This window comes from Pelodiscus sinensis, chromosome 6 (assembly GCF_052426305.1).
Source record: "Pelodiscus sinensis isolate ZL-2025 chromosome 6, ASM5242630v1, whole genome shotgun sequence".
NCBI lineage: Eukaryota > Metazoa > Chordata > Testudines > Trionychidae > Pelodiscus > Pelodiscus sinensis.
Genome location: NC_143057.1, coordinates 31,334,095 through 31,354,401, shown reverse-complemented (window position 1 = coordinate 31,354,401; position 20,307 = coordinate 31,334,095). Strand labels below are relative to the sequence as shown.

Below are 20,307 nucleotides of genomic sequence, written 5' to 3'. Positions count from 1 at the left end.
ACGCGTGTGGGCTGTCCGCTGCCCGCGTGCTCCGCTGCTTTGCTCTGCTTTGCTCCCCGTCTCCCTGGTCTGCAGACCAGGGAGACGGGGAGCAAAGCAGACCAAAGCCAAGGAGCACGCGGGCAGCGGACAGCCCAGACGCATCTGGGCTGTCCGCTGCCTGCGTGTTCTGCGGCTTTGCTCCCCGTCCCCCTGGTCTGCAGACCAGGGAGAGGGGGAGCAAAGCAGAGCAAAGCCGCGGAGCCCGAGGGCAGCAGGACAGCCACGGCGTGTCTGGGCTGTCCCGCTGCCCCCGTGCTCTGCGGCTTTGCTCCGGACGCCTGTGTTCCAGCAGCTGGGGCGCTGCCGGTTGGTCCCGAGGAGCGGCGGCGCTACTGGACCAACCCAGCAGCACCCCAGCTGCTCTGCCCCAGTCGTCCCCAAGTCAGCCGCTGCTGAAACTGACCAGCGGCTGACTACAGGAAGCCCCTACCCCGGGCTTCCTGGAATCAGCCGCTGATCAGTTTCAGCAGCAGCTGACTTGGGGATGCCTGGGGTTCTTAAGTTGAATCTGTATGTAAGTCAGAACTGGCGTCCAGATTCAGCTGCTGTTGAAACTGATCAGTTTCAGCAGCGGCTGAATCTGGACGCCAGTTCCGACTTACATACAGATTCAACTTAAGAACAAACCTACAGTCCCTATCTTGTACATAACCCGGGGACTGCCTGTAACATAAGTCTCATTTGCATATTTGTTTCTGAGCTCCACTGAAACACAGGAAATAATGTTTTCCAATTGCAAAAAAATATAATTAATATGGGGATGTAAACTCTCAGAAAATACTATAAACAATGAAGAAAAAGATATTACAAAGTAATAACTAGAAGTATCCCCTTCAAAGATGGAGTCATTCTAGCTGCTCCATCTCCTGATCAAACTACATAGTTGATATTATATCATTTGATGAGAATGGTACGACCCACTGTAATTGCTGTACTCCTAGACAAAAATTCAAAGTTACTGATACTTACAAGTTTGTTGTTTAAATAATAGTCTGGAGCCATCGATAGCCTCCTTTAAAGTTTACTGAAAAACGTTTTTAAAGTTAACCACTAACCATCTTTAAAGTTTACTGTAAAATTGTAATCAGCTAACAAAATGACAGCTTGATTATTTCTCCTCTTACTAACATTCCTTTGGCTGTATAAAAGAGTCTGGAACAACAAGCATTTGATGAAAGGCACGACGATTGGTGTGTACAGAGCAGGTTGGGCTTGTTAGCCTTGGTGGCAGTCAGCCTAAGAGAAGGAAAACTCTGATTTCAAACCCGGGCAGATGGAGCTCGTTAGCCCTGTCAGGCCACTCATCTAGGAGAAGGACACTCCGACATAACACCTACGACCCAGGGACCTCGCTGTCATTGTCCCTGCTTGCTAGGCCATGGCAGATGAACCCCAGGTGTAAAGGGTGGGACCAGTACTGTACACACTGCACTCCACCTAAAAACTCCATTGCGCAGGTTCGAAGGGCACGCCCATGTCTACGAGCGACAACAACACCATCATCAAGCCCTGCAGCAATGGGAAAGGGGCAAAATGGCAGGTGGAAGATGACACTGGAAGCCGCAGTTCCGATCTTGCATGCAGGAGGTTCAGGTGTAAGGGTCATCTGATGTTGACCCTGGAAACGACGACATAATTCGGCAGTATCCTGAACGACCAAGCAGCCTTCTCTAGGGATAGCACGGCTTGCTCCAGACGGAGAGGGGCCTAGAAAAGGTGGCCCAACCAAAGCTCGTTTTCATTTCCCCCAGTTGGTTAGCCGCGGTCAACGGGCATCTTCAAAAGCGGTTAAACTACAAAGAGAAAGATAAGGTACACACCTGCCTCACAAGGTGTGACAAGACTGAAGCTTGCTTGCTGGAACATTTGAACCATGATTGATACAACAGATAGTGATCGCTCAGAACGGCGCTCCGCTCTAGTTGCCCACGAACTTTCAAGACTGAATGTCGACTTTGCTGCTCTTAGTGAAGTCCACCTCTCCGAGGAAGGCAGCCTTCAATAACATGGTGCAGGTTACATCCTCTACTGGTCAGGCAAGCCAGAGTCTGATAAACGCCTTTCTGGCATTGGCTTTATGGTCAGGAACTCCATTGCATCCAAACTTGCAAACTTGCCAATGGGCCATTCAGATTGCATCATCTCCATGCGCCTCCCACTTAGAAACAAGCAGCATGCCACACCGTTCAGCGTGTATGCCCCAACTCTTCAAACGGATCCAGCAGAAAAGGACAAGTTCTATAGTGATCGGCGCAACCTCATTCAGAACGCTTCCGTAGACGACAAGGTCATCGTCCTTGGTGACTTCAATGCCCGAGTAGGCAAAGATTCAAAAGCCTGGAAAGGAGTGCTGGCAAGCATGGTGTCAGAAACTGTAATGACAATGGGTGCCTCCTGTTAGAATTCTGTGCGGAGCAGCAACTTGCCATCACCAACACCATGTTCCAACAGAAAGACAGCCTGAAGACAACCTGGATGCACCCTCGGTCTAAGCGTTGGCATCTCATAGACTATATCTTGGTGCACCAGAGAGATCTTCAAGATGTTTTACTCACCCGAGTAATGCCCACTGCAGAGTGTCATATGGACCATCGCCTTGTGCGCTGTAAACTCCGTCTCCATTTCAAAGCCAAGCCAAAAAGGGAAAGCGCCCCAAGGAAGAAGTTCCATGTTGGCAAACTCCAATCAATTGAAGTGAAAGCTAACTTCCAGGCGAATCTTCAATCGAGGCTTGAGGATCCCAGCTGTCCCGCAAACCCCTCTTCAGAAGCTCTTTGGAAACACCTCAAAACCACCATCTTGCAGACCTCTGAAGATGTCCTAGGGTTTTCCTCTAAGAAGAACAAAGACTGGTTTGATGAAAACAATCAGGAAATTCAAGAATTGCTGACGAGGAAGAGATCCGCCCATCAAGTGCATCTTGCTCAGCCGTCCTGTCCTGATAAGAAGGCAGCCTTCCGCCTTATATGCAGCAATCTCCAGTGCAAGCTTCGAGAGATTCAAAACAAATGGTGGACCAAACTTGCAGAGAGAACTCAGCTTTGTGTGGATACTGGTGACTACAGAGGGTTTTATGAAGCCCTGAAGGCGGTGTACGGCCCTTCGCATTACATCAAGAGTCCCTTGCGCTCTGCAGATGGCCAAGTGCTCTTCACAGACAAGGTGTCTGTCCTGAACCGGTGGTCAGAACATTTCCAGACTCTCTTTAGCACTAACCGCATGATCCAAGACTCAGCAATCCATCATATCCCACAACTGCCAGAGAAAATAGACCTGGATGAGATTCCTACTCTAGAGGAGACTGTCAAGGCCATTAAACAGCTGAAAGTGGCAAGGCAGCAGGAGTTGATGGAATTCCACCAGAGGATTGGAAGAATGGGGGCCCAGCGCTGCACGCCAAACTCCACGAGCTCTTTGTCTGTTGCTGGGAACAAGGCAAACTACCACAGGACCTCCATGACTCAGTCATCGTCACTCTGTACAAAAACAAGGGGGATAAGTCAGACTCTGGGATAACAAGGGGGATAACTCTGCTCTCTGTCGCGGGAAAAATTCTTGCAAGAGTACTTCTCAACAGATTGGTGCCCACCATTGTAGAAGAACTCCTTCCAGAGAGCCAATGTGGCTTCAGAGCTAATAGGAGCACCATCGATATGGTATTCGTTCTTAGACAGCTACAAGAGAAATATAGAAAACAGAACAAGGGATTGTACATGACTTTTGTCGACCTTACCAAAGCGTTCGACACTGTGAGCAGAAAAAGTCTGTGGCTAATCATGGAGTGAGTAGGGTGTTCCCCAAAGTTCCTCAACATGATTATCCAGCTACATAAAGACCAGCGGGCCAAGTCAGACATGTCACTGACTTCTCAGAGCCCTTCTCAATATGCAACGGTGTAAAGCAAGGCTGTGTCCTCACGCTGACTCTCTTCACGATCTTCCAAAGAGCCGCAGTAGAACTTGATGATGAAGACGGTGACGGTGTGTATATCCAATACCGTACTGATGACAGTCTGTTCAACCTGAGGCGACTAAAGGCCCATACTAAGACAGTGCGGCAACTCATCCGAGAATTACTCTTCGCTGACGATGCTGCCCTTGTTTCTCACACGGTGACAGCGCTGCAGCGCATAGCATCCTGCTTTGCAGAGGCTGCCGAACTCTTTGGACTAGAAATCAGCTTGAAGAAAACGGAAGTTCTTTATCAGCCCGCGCCTCGGGAAGATTACCGCCCTCCCTGCATCACCATTGGCGAGTCAAGAGCTGAAGACAGTTCATCAGTTCAGCTACTTGGGGTGTATCATCTCCTCGGATGCCAAGGTCGATAAAGAGATTGATAACAGACTGGCAACAGCAAACTGTGCATTCAGTAGGCTGTATAAAAGAGTCTGGAACAACAAGCATTTGAAGAAAGGCACGAAGATTGGTGTGTACAGAGCTGTTGTACTGAGTAGCCTCTTGTACAGTTCTGAGTCATGGGTCACCTACCGGCATCACCTGTGTCTCCTTGAGTGCTTCCATCAACGCTGCCTCCGCACCATCCTTAACATCCACTGGAATGACTTCATCACCAACATTGAAGTCCTCGAACAGGCGGAGGTTACCAGCATCGAGGCCATCCTATTGAAGACACAGCTGCGTTGGGCAGGGCACATCTGTAGGATGGAGGATCATCGCCTGCCCAAGATTGTGCTGTATGGCGAACTCGCCATTGGCCACTGTGACAGAGGAGCACCGAAGAAGAGGTACAAGGACTCTCTGAAGAAATCCCTTGGCGTCTGTCATATTGACCACTGCCATTGGTCTGCTTTAGCCTCGGAATGAGAGGCCTGGAGACGCACCATTCACCAGGCTGTCTCCTCCTTCAAGAATACACATAGGGCTGGTCTTGAGGACAAAAGGACATGGAGGAAGAATCGTGACACTGCAGCACTAAACTCAGAACAGAATTTCCCTTGCTGCCACTGTGGCCGAATCTGCCTGTCCCGCATTGGACTCGTCAGTCACCAGCGAGCTTGCATCAGACGTGGACAAACCCCTTCCTAAATCTTCGTTCGCGAAGTCAAGCCATGATGATGATGAACATTCCTTTGGCAAATAACTGAAGCTTCCCAAAGAAGAAAGCCTTCAGCCACTTAAGCCTTGACCAAACTTGGAGCAGAACCCTGCTTGCTAGCTACGTTCAGTTGTCAAACATGAGCCTGGAAAAATAGTATGACAGACAATTGTGAACAGAGTTGTAGCGAGCTGAGTTACTATCAGGGTGGATAGGGAATATGGACACATTTGTCAAAGTGTTAGCTTCCTAAACCTAGTTAGCCTTCATTGTGAACCACAGGACACTTTTCCTGGGAATGGTAATTAAGAAATGTGAAGCCTAACTAAGTACCTAGCTTTGAAAATTTTGACCAGTCTGGGGTTTTGGCTTGCGTGTTTTGCTTTCTGTATCAGCAGCAAAAATTAAGCTGTTGACTGTGTACAGCAAGGTTTCTTAACATGGTTGTAACATAGATTTGGGGGGAAAAATTACATGGGGGATTAAGTCTGAATTTCCTCTGACCACCTCACAAGCAGGTACTGGGCTTGGTCCTCAACACTCACAGATACCCTGTGATTGGCGGGGAAGCATCAAAAATTTCAGTGAATCCATTGCAACCTGTCACACTGTAGAAAGGCTCATTTCTTTACTCAGCTTCCCTTGCCTGCCTTAAGGAGTTTGTGCCAGCAGCTGCCCCAATTTTAACCTGAAGAGATTTGAACGGCAGTAATTCAGCAGAAAGAGATCCAGGTGTAAAACCTTGCTCTGCTACAGATGACCTTGGGCAAGTCAGTCAGTTCCCCAGCTGTGAAACCTGAATGATAGCATTTTCCTACCTTAGAGGATAGGATAAATGCATTAAAAATTATGATGTGCTCTGATTCCCCAGTGATCAGGACCCACAGATCCATGTACAGTAATTACTTGTTTAACACGTGTCCCCTTAACACATTTTTGCAATAGCACGATTTTTTTTTAGGGAAAGTCTTTCGAGTAACACGACTGTCCCCGAAATAACACAAAAATGATCAAGTGGTGGACTACTTTGTGCGGCGGTGTAAGTTGGTGAAAACAGTTCTAATATGCATGAGCAGATGCATACACGTGGTCACAGCACTCCTCCTCTCATTCATGTGTTTATCTTTGTTTTAACAATTCGCAGTGACTTGTGTTGCTAGTTATCTTGTGTTGCTAGATATCTAATGTTGTCGTTGACGACCCAGCACAACAAAAAATTGACTTTGCCATCACCACCTGAAACGCAACCCCCACCTTTTCCATTATTTTTAATGGGAAAAGTGACCCCGCTTAGCACGTTTTCACTTAGCACGAACATTTTTAGAAACACATCTATAGTGTTAAATGAGGAATTACTGTATTTGCAATAAATTTCCTAAACATAAATAGGGTGGTACTAGTATATCATAACAATTGTCCTCAATGTTTGGGGGGGGGAGGGAATATTCTTGAACGGGCTATTTTTAAAAGTGATAGCTAAGCAATGCATGTAAAAATAAGTCATATACTGAAAATCTGTACTAATTAGAAATGGCAATAGATATACTTTGGAATTCAGTGACTTTAAAGGAAAAAATGGATCACAGTTATTGGTACAGTATTACAGAAACTAATTCAACTCCAATTCAGCTATTTCAGTGTGCTGCATATACAAGCTTTCTTTTTAACTCAAACTAGATTAGCATGTTAGTAGATCATAATGGAGCTATTGTTCTGATACCATGTACATTCCAGTGCAATTCTACTACTGATAATGCAGTCTGTGGAATTCAGGTTGAAAGAGAATGCAATACTGTTACATCTAATTATCTCATAAAGGAAAGTGTAAACACAACACATATTTTTAAAATGTCAAGTGCTGAGAGAAATATTTCCCTTCTAGTATGAAAATATTCATAGTAACTGTGAAATCTACAATTAAGGGATGAATTTGGGAAGCAAAACTTTGGGCAGGCATATGGATTTCTAGGACCTAACTTACCACAACTAGCCATCCAAAGTAAAGACTCACGAGTCGTTCTGGAAAAAAAAAAAGAAAACATATTGGACTACATCTTAGAGACCTTGGAATGGAGCCTTTAAACCCATGCAGCCAAACAGCTGCTCATGCAATTTTGGATACTCACATTTGAGCAAGTTCAGGAATCCTCTCCCCACGAGGACCTTGAACCCACTGGCACTGAGGCAGTTTACTGCTTGTGGAAAGAAGGGATTTGGGGAATGTCAAAGAGGTCTGCACCTCACCTGGGAGGTGTCCTGTGCAGCAGGAGATTTGTGGTGGCGTTGGATGTGGGCAATATATCTGTGACTATGTAGGTGCCACCCTGCTCTTCAAAAATGGTGATATAGCAGCTGGCAAGTTTCCTGCAACAGCAACTGGCACGTGACTTTGTTGCTGCTGCTGCTACAATGGCACGGGTGTAATGGAATGGCAAATTCTGCCCTGTAACTGAAATCTGCTAACAATGAATACAATTCAGCTCACTCGCTGCAGGTGACACAAGTGCAGAGAGGCCCCTAATACCATGCACACACTACAGGTGTTACATGCATAATAGTAGACACACATGCATAATAGTACACACGCACAGGCAGGCAGATTGCTATTCCAACACACTGCACAGCAACCTGGCCCCAGGCTGTGTGTGGGTGGTAGATTTCTCACCCCTATGCCTTCTGTGCATTTTACCAGCATAATGCAGTGGGAGTAAATCTGTAGAATTAAAATGTGACATTTTTTGCAGTCACTTTTCAGAGAAGAAATGCACTTTAATGCATAAAAGGAAACTGTGTGGAAGCCTTATATTCTTCTGCCTCACACAACAGCTAGGGCTGAAGATTTGAACTCTGTTAAAGTGTCCTTGAAAATTTTCCATACACAAAGATAAGGGCTTTAAGCAGCAGCAGGCATATTTAACCATGAACAGGAATGTAATTTAAACTTGCAAACTACACCCAGTGCATCCTATCTAGGATTTACCTTATGGTTACACAACTGATACAACAACACAGTATCTACCACTAGGGATATAATTCTGTTTAATTGGCTGATTAAAAGGGGGGTGGGCAGAGGGGCTGCCCCATCCACTGATGCGCTGGAGCAGAGCCCCTCCCGCTGCAGGCAGGGGTTCCTCCAGACCAGCCCGAGCAGCCTCTGCCTGCAGCCCCCTTGCCTGCAGGATGCCCAGGACTGTCACAAACAGCCCCCACAAAGATGTTTACCAGTTAACCTTTCACATCCCTATCTACCACATGTTAATTCACACAGAGCCTGCTGTAGCCATGTCTACACTAGGAAACTATTTCGAAATAACTAAATTTAACTTAATAACTCCTGATTTTACAAAATCAAAATAACATGTCCTCACTACGAGGAAGCCTCGAAATTAGTCCGAGGCAGGCTCTGTTAATGTGGAGACGCTACCTCAACCTAGAGCCCCAGGAAGCACTGGGGAGTAATTAGTTCGAATTACTCTGGGGAGTAGTTATTTCAACATAGCAGCACTGGAGCATCCGCACTACTGCTATTTTGAAACAACTATTTCAAAATTAGCATTATTCCCCAAGAAAAGCCGGAATACAGATTTCGAAATAACGGGCTTGGTAGTAGGGACACTCTGCTTACAAATTTGACCTGGAAGGGGGGAGTTATTTTGAAATAAAGCCCTAGTGTAGACCAGGGCAACGTGTCCACACATGGGAAGATAGAGTCTGTATCCCAAAGAGCTCACCTCAGGCTGCACTGAGAGAAGAATCCAAATGTACCGACAAGTTGACTGGAGTTGACTAACAGTGGAGTGAGGACCTCAGAATGTTTCCTGTTCTCTATATTTGATTCAGAAAAGGGATGGGCAAATGTTTCCTGTACTGTACATCTGATTCATACAAATGATGAACAAACTGGTGCTACTAAAATCTGAATCTTCACCCTAATTTGTAACAACATCCCTCTTCTAAAATGAATGGTTTTTTAGGGTCAAAAAGTTTCAGTAGCTTTTTAAAAAATACTGTGTGTGTTTGTGTGCTTCCTGATTTCAGGCATACAAAGGAAGCAGAAATTCAGAACCGGGGTTAGAAAAGTTATTATTGTTGACCAAGTTATTCTTGTGACCCAATCAAGCTCAGAAATTAATGCAAATTCCAGGTAAACATCGGTAATTGCAAAATTTGCAGCTTGCTTTCATGACTAAGGAAGTTTAGATGCTTGCCCACCCCCAGTGATACTGTTTTCCTCCTAGCATCTCCCAAAATCTACCCCAAAATTCTTTCACAGACCCAGATCTTAGGCTTTAGCCACAGCAAACTGACTTTCTGACCGCAGTGTCTCTCACCTTGCTCCCACCTTTGCCTCACGCCTGTCAAAATGCTACTGTGTTTTGGTTTTATGTTTGTTAAATGTTTCAGCAGCAAAAATCAAGCTGTTGGCTGTGTACAGCAAGGTTTCTTAACATGGTGGCAACATAGGGGATTAAGTCTGAGTTTCCTCTGACCACCTCACAAGCAGGCACTGGGCATGGTCCTCAACATTCACAGATACCCTGTGATTGGCAGGGTAGCATCACACATTTCAGGGCATCCATTGCAACTTGGGGCATTGTAGAAAGACCCATTTCTTCATTCAGCTTCCCAGGCCTGCTCCCTAAGGAGTTTGTGCCAGCAGCTGCTCCAATATCAACCTGAAGAGATTTGAACAGCAGTGATGCAGCAGAAAGGGACCACCTTTCACCCCAGGCTAGCACCAAGACCCTGTTCCCTCAGAACCAACACACCTTCAGGGATGTCCGTTGCTCAGTTCCCTATCTAGACACAAGAGACTTGTGAGGCTTAATTCACTGATGTTGGTGATTTGGTCATGGGCACCACCAAAATGTCACCACATCAGATTAATAACACTAGCATCCAATGGACACTAACTGCCATCCTTCTCAGCAAGGCGCCGGAAGACTGAGCGGCAATGCACTACCCTACACCCCTGGTAGGGGTTCTTATAGAAAGTACAGTAGTACAGTATGGGGAAGTATGCAATGTCACTGCTTGTGATGTGCCTATTCTGTAGTTAAACAGACAGTTTCCATTATCAGTGAAGTCTAGTAGTAAATTACAGTAATGCCAATATAATTAAAATGCCATTTATAAAAGAATACACATTACAGTTGCATATCTGGTTATGAAAAATAAGTTGAGAAACATACCTAACTGTTATAAAGTATAACATTTATAGGACAAAAAATAATGGTATTTTTTCTGAAATAACTAATATTATGCCACGAGCAGTCTTTAGTATACAGCACGTCAATTAAATATTAGTTTTGCTACATCTCTAATATCTTGCTCTCTATATAATCCATTTTATTGTATAAAGAAGTAGAGCCCTGAACAAATACAAAATTTGTATCCGCAAAAATGAGCCTCCGCAACATTAACATTCATGGATAGAAAGTGCATATCCACAGATTTGTAGGGCTCTATAGATAAGCACTAACAATGCACCTGGTGTTGTATAAAACACGGAAACCCTGTCACCAGAGAGTTTACCAAAAGCAGAGAAAGAAGACAGGATATACTGGAAAATCCAGAGGAGAGACTAGCTGTTACTATTCAGTCATTTCTAAGCACTACTGGGCAAATTATCTCTCTAAGGCTATGTCTACGCTACAGAGCTTTTTCAGAAAAATGGCTATTTTTCTGAAAAAACTTCACTTATGTCCACACTGCAATCACATTTTTTTTTGAAAAAAAATCGAAGGAACAGAGGAGTTTTTCCGGCAGCAGTAATCCTCTTTCTATGAGGAAGAAGCCTTTTTCCGAAAGAGTTTTTTCAGAAAAAGACATATGTGGACAGGGAAGAGGGAGTTCTTTTGAAAGAAGAGGAAAGCAGAAAAAACACAGGTGCCCTGGTAGCCACTCCGTCCATAATAATCACAGCGTAAATGCGAGATGCTATCTTTCGAAAAAGAAGAACGCTTTTTCGATGCACTTTGGCAGTGTGAACGATCTCTTTCAGAAGAATTTTTTTCGGAAGATCTCTTCTGGAAAAGCTTCTTCTGAAAAAAGCCTTCAGTCTAGATGTAGTCTAAGATTTAAAAAAAAAAATGTGTAAATAGAAAACACAAAGAGAAATCACTACTGAAGTCACTGGGAATTCTGCTTCTGAGAGTAGGACTGATTCCAAGATGATTTCCAAATATGACCAACTGCTGAGGGAGCATATAATAAGGATGATGCACTGAGCCTTGGTTGAAGTGGCATTTGTAAGTTCACATGTAGACAGATGGAAGAGGCCACATAGGCCATCTAACCTGACCAACTGCACTCTGCAAAAAAACTGAACTACATTATTCTCATTAACATTACATCTGCAGTGACGGTTATTCAACTATCTGTTTCACTGCCCAATTGCTCTGATTGTTAAGAACCCATTTCTAATCACTAACATTTTCCTTCAGGCCATTGCACTTTGTTCTTCCATCTTCCAAGAGTGTGAATAATTCCCTTATTTCATACCATTATCTTGAAAGGATATAATCTATTATCATAAATCCTCTGTCTTCTCTTTAATACTGTTACCTCTGGTGTCTCTTCATACCATATCTCTTTGTCGTGGTTCACTATCGGTTACCAGTTTTATACCATTTCTTGTCTTCTTATACCACCCTTAACTGCATGCAATTGTCCATATGTGGCTGCATCAGGGCTACACAAAGCAGAATTACTGCCAGGTGAATAAAAACGGATTTAAAATTAATTTCTTAGTTACCCTTTTCTTTTTAAAAACGGGACAAATTTTGAGATCTAAAGTTACTATAATCTATCAAAATACTTGAAATTAGACTAAAACTAACATTAAGCAATATATGTTTTCTGCCAAAGTTTTAACGATATTCAAACCACTGGAAGACACTGGCTAAGCACCTGGAACCAGAGCTGTTGAAGTGCTACACTAACTTTTGATTACGGTTGCTTTTCTGAAGGAATAGACAATAATTTTTATTTGTTTCAGTTTATACATCTAGGTCAGTACAATGACTACCGCTAACTCCACGTTAAGTTACTGATTGGGAGTTTTGGAGGGTGGGGGACAGAAGAGAAACTGTTTCTCTTCCAATCGCTGAATAAAAATGTAAGAAAGTAGGATTACTACTAGTTCTAAATCTTGAGTAATGTGGTAACAGAAACTAATAATTTAATTCTATTATCATAGATTATTATTATTTATTTGTATTATTGTAACATCTAAGAACTGAATTCATAGCCAGAAATTCTCCAAGAAAAAGGGACAGTGGATAATTTGCAAACAACCCATAGCATGTCCAAAAGTTTCAGAGGGATAGCCGCTGTATTTAGTAACTGGAATAACTTAAAAAACAACTAATAGTTCTGCAGCACCTGAGAGACTAACAATAACTGTTGATGGTATCACGAGCTTTTGTGGGCACAACCAACTTCAGATTTTTTTAAGTTATTCCATAGCATGAAATTTGTTCGTATAATGTTAGCATTTGTTTGTGAATTATTGACGAATAATATAAAGCTCAAAGTGTGTCAATGTGTTTTTAATTGGACCAAATCTAATTACAGGCTACATACTTTCTATGTAGTTGTACAATGCCCATTACTGAAGTATTTGTGCATTTAATAGTCATTGAGAAATATAAAGCAGAGAAATAATACAGGTTTGACCTCACTGGTCAGGTTACAGGTGTAACGACAGAAAAAGAAACCCTCCTTTTTTGCTGCTAATTGCGGTTTCCGCCAGGCAAACATGACCTTCTGGGCTACTGCTCAGTACTTGCTATCTGGTCCAGGGGTTGCAAATTAGGAGGGATGGCATTACACCAGCACCCTCAGGACCTGAGCTGTCCCAGATGAGGGAATTTGCCAGACCAGGGAAACTACCCTGCTACTGGCCCCCTCAGCCTGCCACCCCTTCCCACCACTGGCTCCTTGAACCATGCTGCCCGCCAGCCAACACAGCTGCTTCAGCCCCTCTGCCATAACTTCTGCTCTAGCCCAACTGCTGGCACGGTAGTACGCAGCACTGGCCACACTGCCACGGCACCAGCCCCACTGCCAGCCAGTACACAGCCCCCATCAGACTGCCGACCTGCTGCAGCCCTGGCTCGGTTGTCATGGTCCCAGCTCAGCTGCCGTGGTCCCTCTGCTAAGGCTTCCTCTGCTAAGCTGCTGCAGCCTGGCCTTACTGCCAGCCAGACTCCCGTAGCTCTGTTCTCACTGCCAGGCTGGCACGCAGCCCCCACTCAGGCTGCTGTGGCACAGCCCCGCTATCAGGCCAGCACGCATGCACTGCTCCAGCCCCATCTGGGATGCCAGGCTGCCCCTGCCCCACTACGATGGCCCTGCTACCGCTGCCGGGCTGCTGAGGCCGGGGCCCCACTACCACCAGCCTCACCTTTCACGAGGATCTCAGCTGCTGGCCCTCCTGCCGAGGGGCTCTCTTGTTCATCAACATCCATGGTCCTGCCAGATCACAGATGTTGCCAGAGAGAGTCCCAGTTTAGGGAGGTGCCACCTGTATTACACTGATTGGCCATGGAACTGAAGCATAGAAAAATTTAGTGATGTGCCCAAGAATGCACAGAAAGTCACTAGCAGAGTCATGAACTGAACCTAGATCGCCTGCATCTTTATACAGTATCTTAAATGTAAGACCATCTTTCCCTACCACAAGACCATCCTTTCACATGAAGACATAGCACTTGTCTGTTTAAAATGCAAACTGTTATAGCTGCAGGTAGATTTGTAGAATTTACAGCATTACTCATAATGTACAAATTAGATTTATCTGTTTGCCTCAAGGTGCTGTATAAGCAGTTAAACAAGTAATATTAAGTGCTACACAAAACCCTTCTCTGTGAAAACTCAGAGAAAAAATACTGCCGCACTCAGAACACAATCATATTTATATCTATAGCATATATATATAGTCCAACACATGCTAGCCCCTTATACAAGCTTATTTTATATACCAGAAAAATAAAATGTTGGAGCTATGTGGTTAGGTTAAATAAATGGCTGTGTTTTTATGTACATGAAAACAGATAAAGGAATTGAATGTAATGAGATTATTTTATCCTACCCACAGGAATCCCTTGGTAATCAAAGCATAACAGCACTTCAGTATATCACCCATAAAAAAAGAGTAATTCCCATACATATTTAAAGACATCAGCACTGATCAATTTTAATGTCTTTTAAAAGTTAAAAGAAGTGCTGTTATCTAGGTCTTTAAATCTGCCTGTTTATTTCAAAACATCACCTTGATGATTCCTCTGACAAATTCTTTTAGAGCAGACCTTCATTGAGCAAAATACTGGAAAAGAAAAGACCAAGTAAACTGGATGTGAGCTTAACAACTTGGCGGAACTATCCTGGGACACAGACATTCCATCTCTATCTCAAATAGGCAGTGACATGTAATCAAACTGCAGCCGTGACTGCAGGGGTGGTGGCCAAAACAAGCACAATCCACTCCTCCTTCACATGGTAGTTTGGCCCAGCACATCTAGACCACTAACGGTCAACCTGGAGACCATATGTAACCCACTGGGGTGCTAAAAGATGTCTAGAAAGCAAATCACGGCAGCATGAATGTGTGACTCATGCTCTGTGCTTCAATATAGAAACTTCCAAACAATCTGCAGGGAGACGCTTTAAAAGCAATTCACTGATTTTTCAGAGCCAAAAAGCCTATGGGGCAGATTAATCCCTCAGACACCCATAAACACACCGCTGATAAATAGCACACATCTGTAATTATTCTAAAAGGACAAATTCTGTTCTGACTCGTATTGTGAAATTCTACTGTATGTCAATGACATTTCACTTGGTTAAGACAGAGCAGAAGATGGCCCTAAACATTCAATGGACAGCATCTGAATCTGTCAGTTCAGCCACACGCTGACCGATGAAATGGTTAATATCAGCCACAAGTGAAAATAAGCATTTATTGCAGCCACAGGGACTCCTCAGTTTTGCAGGTGACAGTAAGGCAAAGTGCTATTCCATGCTGTGCAGTTTTTTCTTCACATCCACAAAAGCATTTGTTATCTTCACTGTGAATATAACCTTGCTTGCTTTCCTTGACGCCTTACTTCACCCAAGGTCAAGGAAGCTTTCAAAATCCTACTTCCTCTGTTAGGCGTAGAATGTGTAATGAGAATTATCCTTACAGCAAGCACCCAGAGGTATAAGAGAATCAAAAATCTCACTGATTTTAGAAGAAAAATCTCAAGGGAAGTCAATCCCAGTGTTGCAGGCACCCGTTTGGAAAAGGATGCTGTAGGATCTTTCAAGCCAAAAGAACACAGGAACACCAACTCTACTTAGATTTCTTGCACACTGCATGTATTCCAAGAGGTCCATCCTGTTCTTTACTTCTTTATTTTCTTTCGTAACTTCACTAAGTACTACAACAAGCCTCTAATGCTGAGACTTTATCCTCCAAAACAGAAACTCTGAGAGTAACAGTCTTAAACTTTTGTTCAGGTAAATTGTTAAAATCTTCATTGCTGGGTCAGAGGCCCTCTGAAAGCCTCTTCAGCCCAGGATCCACCACAAATCCAGAAGATGGCGAAGTTAGTGATGAGCGTATGTTCCCTGGGGATGCTGTTTGTTTTTCCCCAAGTTACTTTCCACGACCAGGACTGTGGTTGGCAGGTTCATCTTGATTTTTGGAACTTCCATCTCTTGCAGCTTCTTCAATAGAATTTCACTAAACATTCAAGACAAAAACCCAAATATAGGGTTTCAGTTAGGGGTGAAAACATATGTAAAACAGGATTTTCCTTGGAGAGTTCACTAATAATAAAAATAAATAATACATAATTATAGTACTAGTTGTTTCATATTTTGCACCACGTAGCACTTCAGATTTGAAAGCACTTTGTACTAGAGATGTAATAGTGTAGCACTTTGTACTAGAGATGTAATAATGTAGTCCAAGGGTGGCCAGCCAATTACAGACAAAGAGCCAAAGTAGTGGTAGATACAGCGCAAAGAGCAGAGGGAAAGAAATTGTTGAGGAAAAAAAAAAGAGCTGCCCCTTTAAGAGCTGCATGTGGCCCAAAAAGGCTTCTGTCAGCCGCAGCGTCAGATCTCACTGCCCCAAAAGGCACTCTGACCAGAAAAGGAAAAAAGGTCAAAGCAGAGGAACACAGAACAGCCATGGGTGCGGGAGCTGCAATTTTTCCTTTGAAGAGCCGCATGTGGCCACCCTGGTGTAGTCAATTAACCAATTAACCGATAAGCAAAAGCTTATAGGTTAATGCTGTAGACTACATGCACTTCCTCCCCTTCCCTCCCACCAGTAAATTTTTATTAGGCTGGCCAGCAGCCCACCTCAGTCCTGGCTGATGTCGGATCCAAGACCTCCCCCTGCTGCAGCTCTGCATTTAAAGTGTATTAGGAACCAGGCAGCCAGGCAGCCTTACTCTGTTCTGCTTTGCACCGGGTCCGGGAGCTCAGAGGCAGCAGTGTGGGGTGACAGGCAGCCGGACTGCGATGGGAGCTGGTTTTTAAACTAGCTCCCCTTGCAGACAAGCTCCCACCTGGCACCCCGTGTTGCTGAGAGTAGCAGGGGACATCCTGGAAGTGGGGCCAGAGTGCACAGGCTACTGGCCCCACCCCAAGGGCCTTTAAAATAGTCAAGTAACCAGTAAAGAATTCATGAGGTTAATTGACTATTCAACAATATTTAACATTCCTACTTTGTACACTAATTAATCATCACAACAGCCATATGAGCAAGGTAAGTATTTTCAGACCCAGTTTACAAATAAGGAATCTAAAAGTCAAATTTGTACCTGCTGTAACTACAGTCAAGTTGTTACCTCATCAAAAGAACCAGGATTAGAATTTTTTCCCAGGTATCAGATCTTGTGAGATCTCAGAAATCAAGCAAGGTTAATGCCCACATGCTACAAAAAAGCAGCTCAGCTCTAACACATATTCTGTATACTTGATAGTTTACAATTAACATTAATATTTTAATTCAGAAGATACATGGTTCAGATCAGAATCCCTACTTCTGCATTCCCCTTTGCCAGTGAATCTCTCCACTTCCATATGAAATGAGGCCAACAGAGACCAAAACTGGTGCAAAGGCACAAGAATCTCATGCAGATGACCGTGGATTCCCATAGACCTCCAAGGATTCCAATTTTGGGGGCAGGCCACACAACCTTTTTCTCATAAAGCACAAAACCAAACAGGATGATGTGTGGGTGATGGAGGGCTCTTCACTAGGATGTCCTCATGAAGGTTTATCTCCCCCTAAACTCCTTTTGGGTATCAGTCCAGGAGGGGATGGATCTAGACCCATGGTGTCCAACCGGTTCTGAAGCAGTAGACACTATAGTATAACAAATTAGACACCCTCAACCAGCCAAAAAGCCACATTCTTCAAGCCAAATAGCCATACTCAACCAGCCAATAGCCACATCCAGCTAGTGGCTAGCATGTTGGACACCCTGGCTGTGTCTACACTGGGCCACTTATTCCGGAAAATCAGCCGCTTTCCGTAATAAGCTGCGAGCTGTCTACACTGGCCCTTGAATTTCCAGAAAAGCAACAATGCTCTACTGTACAAAATCAGCCACTATTCCGGAAAAACTATTCTGCTCCCACTCGGGCATAAGTCCTTATTCCGGAACACTGTTCCGGAAAAGGGCCAGTGTAGACAGCCCAGTAGTCTTTTCCGGAAAAAAGCCCCGATCACAAAAATGGCGATCGGGGCTCTTTTCCGGAAAAGCGCGTCTACATTGGCCACAGATGCTTTTCCAGAAAAAGGGCTTTTCCAGAAAAGCAGCCTGCCAATGTAGACGCTCCTTTTCCGGAAAAACTAAAAACGGAATAGTATTCCATTTTAAGCATTTCCGGAAATTCATGCCAGTGTAGACACAGCCCATGGATCTAGGCTAATAATACTGCAATTGTTTTCTGTGGCTTAGGTTAGGTGAATTGCTGTTGCTTTGTTTCTTTGTTTAAACTGAAGATACATTCTGGACTCCAAGGCTGCCTAAATGTATACATATTGAGCAAGCCCATTGACTTCAAAGGGACTACTCACATAAATAAAAGTATGTGCATTCTTGAGTCTTTGCAGGATCGAATGATGTGTTGCTGCAGTGAGTTTACATGTAAGATATGTCTATAAAGAGAAAAGATTTACAAGGCTGTTCAATTTAAATAAAGCAGACCATTTACCATCATGCATATAACCCAAGGAAATACTTTATACTTAAAATCTAGGCACTTAGACTGTGATTTATCCATCCTCCTGACAATGTCAACCCCCCTGTCCAATGCATACATCTGTTTTGTTCTTATTTGAAGTGGTGAGAATTTGCCAGTAAAGTCTTATGAAAACCCCAATAAAATGTATTTGTATCCAAGAGATTAGATTGTTCTGTAGTATCTGTTGCTATAGCACATGGGCTGTGTTGGGAGCTCTGAACCCCAAAAGGCATGGGTGTTCGGTAGTGGTGGACAGTGGGCATTCATGCCTTATACACACATTGCTATTAGAGATGTGATTGCTAGATTCATTCCGATATGGGAAATTAAACTTTGCCTCTTGCAGAAGGTACCCAGCCTAATGACTATGTGCCTAGATATGTTCACTATATCAATTGAAAGAACAGGGTCCATTCCAATGTGTTAGTACAGTATATCATTCATAGCATCGTGTAAGATGCCACAACTTGATATGATCCAAGAAGAGCATTACTCTGAGAACAGCAGACAGGGAAATGTTACAATATCCAAAATATCTAGAAACTAAGAGATACTGGTTCACCAGTGGACTCATAGGTACACCTCTAAACACATGCATTTGGATGCTATTTTTAAATGCCATGCTAAACCTAAGAATGGTTTATCATGGCATTTAATGTCAAAAGACTGAAACAGCAACTACCTCTTTCCATTGTTTTTAGGATTCAGCAGCTGAGAAACTTTCTGCCTACAACAATGTATTAATAGCCTGGTATGTAATATTAACATAAAATAACATCTACTAAAATACGTGGATGAGAAAACAAAGAAGCACTAACAATTATAAATCCTAAAAGTAGCATAAAAACAAATACGTTTTACAAGGATCTTTTCTTTCACAAAGACTGAATGTTAGAAAGTCTACCAAAGAAGAATAAAACCACCAATTCTTCCCCCTTAAATAAAAGGGTAAGATTTTAATTCTAGGACCTCAACATATAATTTTGTATAATTAGCAATTAACTATAATCCTTGATGAGGGAATGCCGAAGTAGCAATTTTCTTGCCCAACAGCAGGGCCGTGCTATTTTAAGTCATAGCCTGTCACAGAAGGAAAATCACATGCATGCACACATACATGCATGGACAGAAGTGTAAAAAACAATTATTTGAGAAAAATCGGTTTGTAAAGTGAATTCCGATATGCCATCTTAATATGCCAATGAAAATGGTGGATGAGAGAATGCAGAAGCAGCATTTTTCCTCTGATATCTGTTATTTTGGGCGGCTTTCGGTTGCAGGGGATGAATTACATGGATGCAAACACACACACACACACACACTAAGCGACGTGCATGTTCAGAAGACGGTTTCACTAGAGCATATGCTTCCATGCAAGCTTTGCATACACCAACTAGAAACGTGGATGAGCGATCACTAGCGCTGTGTATTGCTAACGAGCGTAGAAGGCAAGGCAAGGCAAGGCAAGGCACAGGCATGCACACACACAGTCCAAGGGGGATACATTCCGTGCCTATCACTTTCCATCCAGTGTAGTCTATCAGGCAGCAGTACAGGTACCCCCGGGGCTCGCCCCCGCCCCCTGGAGGAGATCCCTGACAGGAGGTGACTACTTACTGTCCAGCCACAGGTGCCACAGGTACTGCTGCCGCGAGCCCCGGAGCCATTAGCGGCTTCACCTGTGTGGCCGGTCGGTGGGGCCCGGGCGCCCGGCCGGCGGGCGAGACGGAGGAGCGCGCCCAGCTGCACTCGGCAGGTTGCGTGGATCAGGAAATTAGGGCAGGCGGCAGGGATTGGAGGCGCTCGCGAGCCAACCAGCGGCCGGCGGGGGCCCCCGTGAGTCACCGGCGGCTGCCGCCGCCGCACAGAGGAGCTGGGCGGTTCGTATAAGAGCGACGCGGGGACACCCTCCCCCTGTGCATGTCTCCGGCTGGCTGCGCCCCAGCCCGTGCGCGC

At 44.2% G+C, this 20,307-nt stretch overlaps 1 long non-coding RNA gene across 6 annotated transcripts in view; it reads right to left on the bottom strand.

Annotated features, from left to right (window-relative positions):
• The window catches only part of LOC112546919 (uncharacterized), a 39,013-nt gene extending 18,840 nt beyond the window's left edge, over positions 1–20,173 (bottom strand). For 3 of the 6 annotated variants that reach the window (XR_016349861.1, XR_012904652.2, XR_016349860.1), the window contains exons 1-2: positions 19,969–20,173; positions 7,079–7,116 (exon numbers count right to left, since the gene is read on the bottom strand). This is a non-coding gene — a long non-coding RNA (uncharacterized LOC112546919). Of the gene's footprint in view, positions 1–7,078; positions 7,117–15,183; positions 15,830–18,184; positions 18,266–19,968 lie in introns of all 6 variants that reach the window. The other 3 variants (XR_012904653.2, XR_012904658.2, XR_016349859.1) reach the window with 3 other exon arrangements.
• Positions 20,174–20,307: the final 134 nt, after the last annotated feature.